Source organism: Triticum aestivum, chromosome 3D, assembly GCF_018294505.1.
Source record: "Triticum aestivum cultivar Chinese Spring chromosome 3D, IWGSC CS RefSeq v2.1, whole genome shotgun sequence".
Lineage (NCBI taxonomy): Eukaryota > Viridiplantae > Streptophyta > Magnoliopsida > Poales > Poaceae > Triticum > Triticum aestivum.
Window position 1 is genome coordinate 66,026,037 of NC_057802.1, and position 7,304 is coordinate 66,033,340.

The following is a 7,304-nucleotide window of genomic DNA, read 5'->3' on the forward strand; positions in this document are numbered from 1 at the left end:
GGAGGTCGGGGACGCGCGGGGCTGGGCTGGCTGGGCCGCGGCCTGGCTGGGTGCTGGGCCGGCCCAGTCGGCGAAGAGAAGTTTTTTTTAAAGAAACAGAGAAACGAAAATAATAATAAAACAAAAGAAAATAAAATATTATATAGGCATATAATATATCAAAATTTTCAGAAAATTATTTCCTACAAGCTGAACATTTTTCTAAAGTCAAATAAAGTCCTCAAAAATTCAAATAAATCAAACAGTGCTTCTGCCTTAATAAAATCCAATAAAAATCATTTTAAAAATACCAAAATGATTTCAAATTTATTTCTCTCCAATTTTCTGATGTAGGGAATCATGTTACCCTATTTTCTATATATTTTTATTTTGAAGAAAATAATTTGAATAAAACTCAAATAACTCCGATATTGAAAGATAATTTCAATGGGACTTCGAATTTAATCCTTTGAAACTCCCAACTCATATTTCATATGTTTTGAAGAAGTCATTTTATCTTCTCTCGTGAAAATCATTGAGTTGCATAAAGTCTCAGAATTGGAAATATTCTCAAATGAAATTCAAATATTTTCAACACCCCTTTTCATTTAAAAAAATGGAAGAAGTCATGTCATGTTCTCTCGAGGGTTTTGTGATGAAATGAATTTGAATTCATGGAGATCATAAAAGCAAAATGAAAGTTTGGGAAAGTCCTTTTATTCCCTCTCATTTAACTTTCAAAAGATTTCGAATTTCACTCACTTTCAGTCAATCAATCACACAACAATCCAACAAACAATCAAATCTATCTATTTATTATAACATTCCAAAATTTAGAATTTTGGGATGTTACATGAGTTGGGGTTACCCTCTCAATGTTTAACAACCACCATGATAGTTAAACATAACTTATTCCTTTGTAGTAGGGAAAAATTGGGTTTTCGCAAAACTGTACCATAGAGCTTTCCACCAGCCATATATGCATGTAGTATAGCATTATTATGTTCATTATTCTCTATGTGTTACATTGCCAGCATATTCCATGTGCTGACCCGTTTTCGGGCTGCAACGTTTCATGTTGCAGACTTTTAAGACGACGAGTAAGGTGCCTTAGGTCGTGGTCTTATACTCAGTGATGCCGTTGGAGTTGATGGACTCACTTATCTTCCAAGTCTTCCGCTGTTATCGTATTTAGATGGCCTTAAGCCATATTTATCATACTTATTCTCTTTTGAGATATTCGATGTAATAAGTGTGTGATTGCTACTCTGTTATAAATCCTCCATTTTTACTGTGCGTATCAGCATTACTGATCCAGGGATGACACTGGTGCACAGCAGCACAGACTATTTGAGGTCTGGTCGCTACAAAACTGTCATCCTTGGCGCGGAGGGTGGCTTCAAGATTCTCCTCCCGAAGGGAGATCTCTTGCTCCCTGGCATCCAAAGTGCTTTGTGATCCGCCAGACGCCTCTCCCGAGCCACGACGTCTTCTCTCATCATCTGAAGGATTTCTTGCTGCTTCATGAGCACCTTGAACTGCTTGTCATGCCATTCACGCAACTCCAGGCACTTGTCCTTTTGATTCTCATCCACCTTGCCGGCGGATTCACGCCGCTCCTTGAGCTCCTGCCACTTCTAGTTATGTTGGGCCTGTATTTCCTTTAAGCCCGCCGCCATGGATTCGATGAAGGACAAATCCATGGTGATGGTGGCCGTGTCGTCAGCCTCCCCGCCTCCGTGACGCAGCGGTGCCAGAAGACGCTGAAGCTCTTCATCAAGCTCGGCATCTGTCAAGGTCGGCCCGGGGGCTCTTATATCAGGCAACGATGGCACCACGGCCAGCGCGTTCGAGGAAGATGGTGGGGCATCGGCAGCGCCTCCGGAGGAAGGGAGTGGACCCATGGTTTGAAGAGGAATCTTCGCCTCGATCACCACTTCCTCCACCGAGGCGCTTTCCAGATAATGGTCCATCACTGCCAAGGGACCTTGTGTTCCCCCGGCAGTGAGATCCTGCCCCTCAGTAGCCGCAACCCTCACGGCTTCATCTGCGGCAGACCTCCCAATGTCCGCCACCACCTCCAACAAATCCAGTTCTTCGGCCTGGGGGTATGTCGAAGGAAGGGGCCAGTGAAAAAACGAAAGTATGGAAACCTCGAAGCAAATAAAGAAGCCAGTGGAGGTAGCCAGAGTATAAAAGAAAAATCAAGCCATGTACCTGGGGAAGTCTACCGGGCAGGGGTCTCTATTTCCTCGGCAACGGTCGTTGCCAGGTCACGAGCCTCTTCCTCTGCCAGAGTAAACTCGGTGGCCTTCCACGCCGTCTCTGCCGCGGAGGACTCCACGACAACATCTTTGGCTTGGGCGGCAGGGAGGACGCGCTCCTCAAGGAGTGGCTCGCCCTGCGTTACCTCACCCCCACCACGTGAAGGGGCGGGAAGGTTGTCTCCATCATCTCCGGCGGGCGGGGTCAAGTCTCCGCTCCCTGGCCGGGGCTAAGCTGGGGGCTCGGCACAGGGTCTTCTGCATCCTTCCCTGCCGAAGCCGAACCCTCTGCGCCCTTCACCGAGCCGAGGCGCCGAAGCCTCTTCCGGGAATGGTGGACAAGAGTCTCCTCCTCCTCCACTTCCCTGCCGGTAGCAACAAGGACAAGAGGTTAGTCGGTAGAAAGCATTTAAATCTACTTAGGAAGATATCTACCACAAAGAGAAATCATCCTTACTCTTCCGCGATAAGCATGGAGTTCAAATTGAACTCCGTGGGAGGAGGGGACTCCCGCCCTCTCTTCAGAGACGGGAGGGTAGAACTCCCCAGCAGCTTTAGAGCCTGTTGTGCCATCACGAGCTCCGGGGAAGGCGAGCTCTGAGAAGAACTCGAGCTGGAGCAGAGGCAGGACTCCTCCTACGAGACCACCGGCCGTTTGGTAGAAGATGCCCTGGCCCGAGCCAGACGAGGGGATTGGTGACACGCTCCCTCGGCCTTGTTGGTCTTGGTGGAGGTTGTCTTCACCTTCTTGGTGGGTGGCGCTGGGTTGGAGGCCACCGCTCCTTGGACTGCGGCGCTCCTGCGGGTGCGCTGGTCTGGATCCGGTGTGGGAGCTTGCGGTCCTGCCGCAAGCCACTCCTCCGCTTCAGGGGCCGCTGCCGCGCTCCCCTCTCCCTACGCCTCCTCTCCCTCCTGGAGCTCCTTTGCTGCCGTGGCCAGAGCGTCTCGCCTGGCGAAGCTATCCCCGGCAAGCTCTCCCCCGGCGGTGTCTCCCGTGGCTTGCGCCTCACTGCCACCCTGGGAAGAGCTCCCATTCCCAGCCTTCCCTTTGCCCTTCCCGGCCTTTGCGGCCTTCTCCATTTCTGCGCGGTGGGCAACCTTGTCCTCCGCGACTCTTTAGAATATACGCTACCTCAGCAGCAGAGGTGCGTTTATACATTCCATCTTCGACCCTCGTGGCCTTCTCCACCAAGCTGCTCGACCACTCGAGCTCTTTGTCGAGAGAAGGGAGCTGCTAAGTGCCCGACACTCCCTCAGCGTTGCAATCCGGCATCCACATCAGTATTTGATCCCGGGCAGAGTTGATGTTCAGGGCAGCAATGGTTGCCGGGAGCTTGAACATCTCAAAATGACCAAACAGCTGGTCGCACAACCAAGCGTGGCCATAAACTGACAAATAGTTGGCCAGCCCCAGCAACAACCTCATGCTATCTGCGGCGCCGCCGTATAGCCAGGCATGCCTGTCCCTGTCCTGCAGCGGTGAGATGCGGCGGAGGAGGAAGTCTGCCCCCACATGCTCAACGGTTAGCCTGGCAGCCGCTAGGCGAATGATCATATTAATTGCCAGGCGCAACTGTCATCAGAAAGGCCCTTGGCACTCCAATCCTTGATGCGCTCGACGCACTCTTGCCGCGCTACACAAAACTCGGGGGCTCCTTTGTCCTGTATCCAACACCAATCCCCACTCCATTCATCCCATCTCTCGCGTTGGAACCCTGGGAGGTAGTTCTTCTTTGACCGCGGGATCCAGCTGATGATACGAGAGTGGTTAACTCTGCTCTCCACCAGCGGGACGAAGTAATGCCGAAACAGATCCACATTGGGCATCACTCCGACGAAATTCTCGCATAGATGCGCGAAGATGGCCATGGTCGCCATTGCATTGGGCATGAAATCAAGGAGGTGGAATCCATAGATGTTCATGATTTCCTCAAAGAACTCAGAAAAAGGAGGGCACATACCGCAGATGAAATAGGCAGCGAAGAATCGGGGGAATTCACCTCGCCTGCTTCGTAGACCACGGGCGCCCCATGCCCTTTCTCGACGGGTCGCCCCCACAGATACCCATACATTGCTTGAAGGACGGGGTCGCTCAAGTTGGACGGAACAAAGAGAACGCCCTCGGTTTGTTTCTTGTTCCGCTCCGGCGACCTCTTGTTCTCCTCGACGGCGGTCTCTTTCACCGCGGCCGTCGGCTTCTTCGTGGGTTTCTTCCCCATTGCTGCGGCAATGCAGAGAAGGGGGAAGGGATTTGTTGGGTGGCAGCGAAAGGGGGGAGGGGGCAAGATGAGAACTGGGGCTTGGCTTGTGGAGGAAGAAGATGGGAGAGCAGGGCGAGAGGCAGATGAATCACGCCGCTCCAATTTTTCCTGCTCTTAAGAGGGAGGAAGGTGGGACAGAGGCGCGACGCTTCAGAAAGTTACCGTTTTACGTTAACTATAACAGTCCCACGCCCCCACGACGCGCAGTAATTACGCGAAAGTGGACGTTGGATTGATTAGTCATTGTGACGAACTGTCGCGCACAACACTCTCCTGCCATGTGTCCACGCACTGTTTGGGGCCTAACCCAATGTGCCACACGACACGTATGGCTCAGGCCCGGGGGCTTATGTCGGGGAAAATATACAGGGGCAGGCATTTTCCCCTGACTCGTGCACGGACAAGCCCAGCTCAAGTCAGGGATTGAAGAACCAAGAGATTTAAAGACCCAACATGCAACTCAGAAGGGCCAAGATCAAACAAGGAGAGCAAGATATTAGCAAGAGAAGGGCCTCCCTTTCCAGGCAGGCGAGCCTGGCAAGGGCCGAGGCCACCACCAGAAGCAAGCAACCAAGACTCCCCGGCCGAGCCTGCCGGGTGTCGTGGGGGCTGAACCACCCCGCCAACCACTCAAGCACGACTCACATCGTCAATCAGTGAGGTGTCAAGCTGCAAGATGATTAAGTGTGGCAGCCATTTCCTACAGAAGAAACCCACAGGTGACACACGTCCTGCGAGTGTCAAGGGAACATGTGCGGAGCTGACAAAAGAGCCCGGTAGGCCTTGCAGGGCAACCGGTGATGTGACACTAAGTGGTGCATTTAATGTACCCTGTCAGCCCGTAGAGTTAGGTACGATAGCACTGTTTGCTATCATATCAGTGGATAATGACCACTTTGCCACTGTGGTGACCGCTTAAATCCATAAAAGGAGGCCCATGGCACTCGTAGATGGGGTTAGAGGGTTGGAAAGTTGACAAACCAAAGCCACCATACACGCATAGTCGCTGTGGCCCCAAGGCGAACCTTGCCGGGCAAGTGTATTGCCGCACCACCACACTCATTCCACCATCAATCCACCAAAGCAGGAGTAGGGTCTTACGCCTCGTGGCGGCCCGAACCTAGGTAAATTTCTTGTGTGCTCTCTCCCGTGCTGCCGTGCGCTGGTCTGGTCTTTGTGCAACGCGACATCCCCCCCCCCCGAACCAGCAAGGGGCCACCCGGTCCATAGGTGGCCGCGGATAGATGCGGCGGCACTCTCGGCGTAGGCGGCCGCGCTCTAGGCGCAAGCGGCGACGCTCGGGGAGGACGCGGCCATCGTTCAAGCCTTCATGAAGCGTTTCCACGGCGTCATCTTTACAAGAAGGGGTGCGGGAATGGGGATCGGGATTTGTGGATTCGAGGGTTGCCGGCACTCGAGCAGACGAGCTGGCGAAGCTTAAGGAGGAAGACTTAAATAGACCCAGAAATTTTCATCGCAAACAGTTCCTACAAAAAATTGTGTGTGATGTTGTGGATATTTTTTATTAGCTGTGAAAGACGAATTTGGAGTAAAGTGGCAACGGATGGTGTTTCAAATGTACGAGAAAATTTGTAGTACTAATAGAACTGTCATGTAAAATTTTGGGAAATTTCAGGGGTCATTTGACCTTTTAAGACATTTAAGTGATTTTTAAGCAATTTAATGACCGTAATTCAAATTTGAACTACATGTACATGCAATAGCTAACCATAACGGTTTGAAAAGTCATATTTCGTGTACTTGTGTGCGATTTAATTCCATGTGCTGTAAATTGGAAAGAATTTTCAAATATATTGGTCTAACGGCTATGACACAATTAAGCATGGAGTGCCATGGCACTTAAATTCCAAAAAATTAAAAAAAGATCAGAAACACATGAAACCTTGCTTGATGTAATTTCATGCCACCAAGATGATGTGGTAAAAAATTTGGCATGTTTGACGAAAGTTTGGACACACACCCCTCACAAACCGAAGCAACTCACTAGAAGGCACATGTTTCCGAGAGGGAACAATGCATGTTTGATGACGAATGGGAGATAGCTTCCCCTTATGGCCTTCAAATTTTTTCTACATTTAACATGCACTAATACAACTGTCATGTGAAAATTTTGAAAATTTCAGGGGTCATTTGACCTTTTAAAGACACTTAAGTGATTTTTTTAGCCATTTAATGACCGTAATTCAAATTTGAACTACATCTACATGCAACGGCAAACCATAACGGTTTGAAAAATCATATTTATGTACTTGTATGCGAGTTAATTCCATGTGCAGCAAATTAGAAGGAATTTTCAAACATATTGCTCTCATGGCATGGACACATGCATGGACTGCCATGGCATTTTAATTCCAAAAAAATAAAAAATGATCAGAAAAACAGGAAACCTTGGTTGATGTAGTGTCATGCCACCAAGATGATGTGGTAAAAAAAATTGCCTGTTTCACAAAAGTTTTGACACACAACCCTCACAAACTGGAGCAACTCACTAGAACGCTCGTGGTTCCGAGAGGGAACAATGCATGTTTGATGACGAACGAGAAATAGCTTCCTCTTACAGCCTTGAAATTTTTCTATGTTTATTAACATGCACTAATACAACTGTCATGTGAAAACATGGAAAATTTCATGGGTCATTTGACCTTTTATAGACATTTAATTGATTTTCAAGCCATTTAATGACCGTAATTCAAATTTGAACTACATCTACATGCAACGACTAACCATAATGGTTTGAAAAATCATATTTGTGTACTTGTGTGCGAGTTAATTCCGTGTG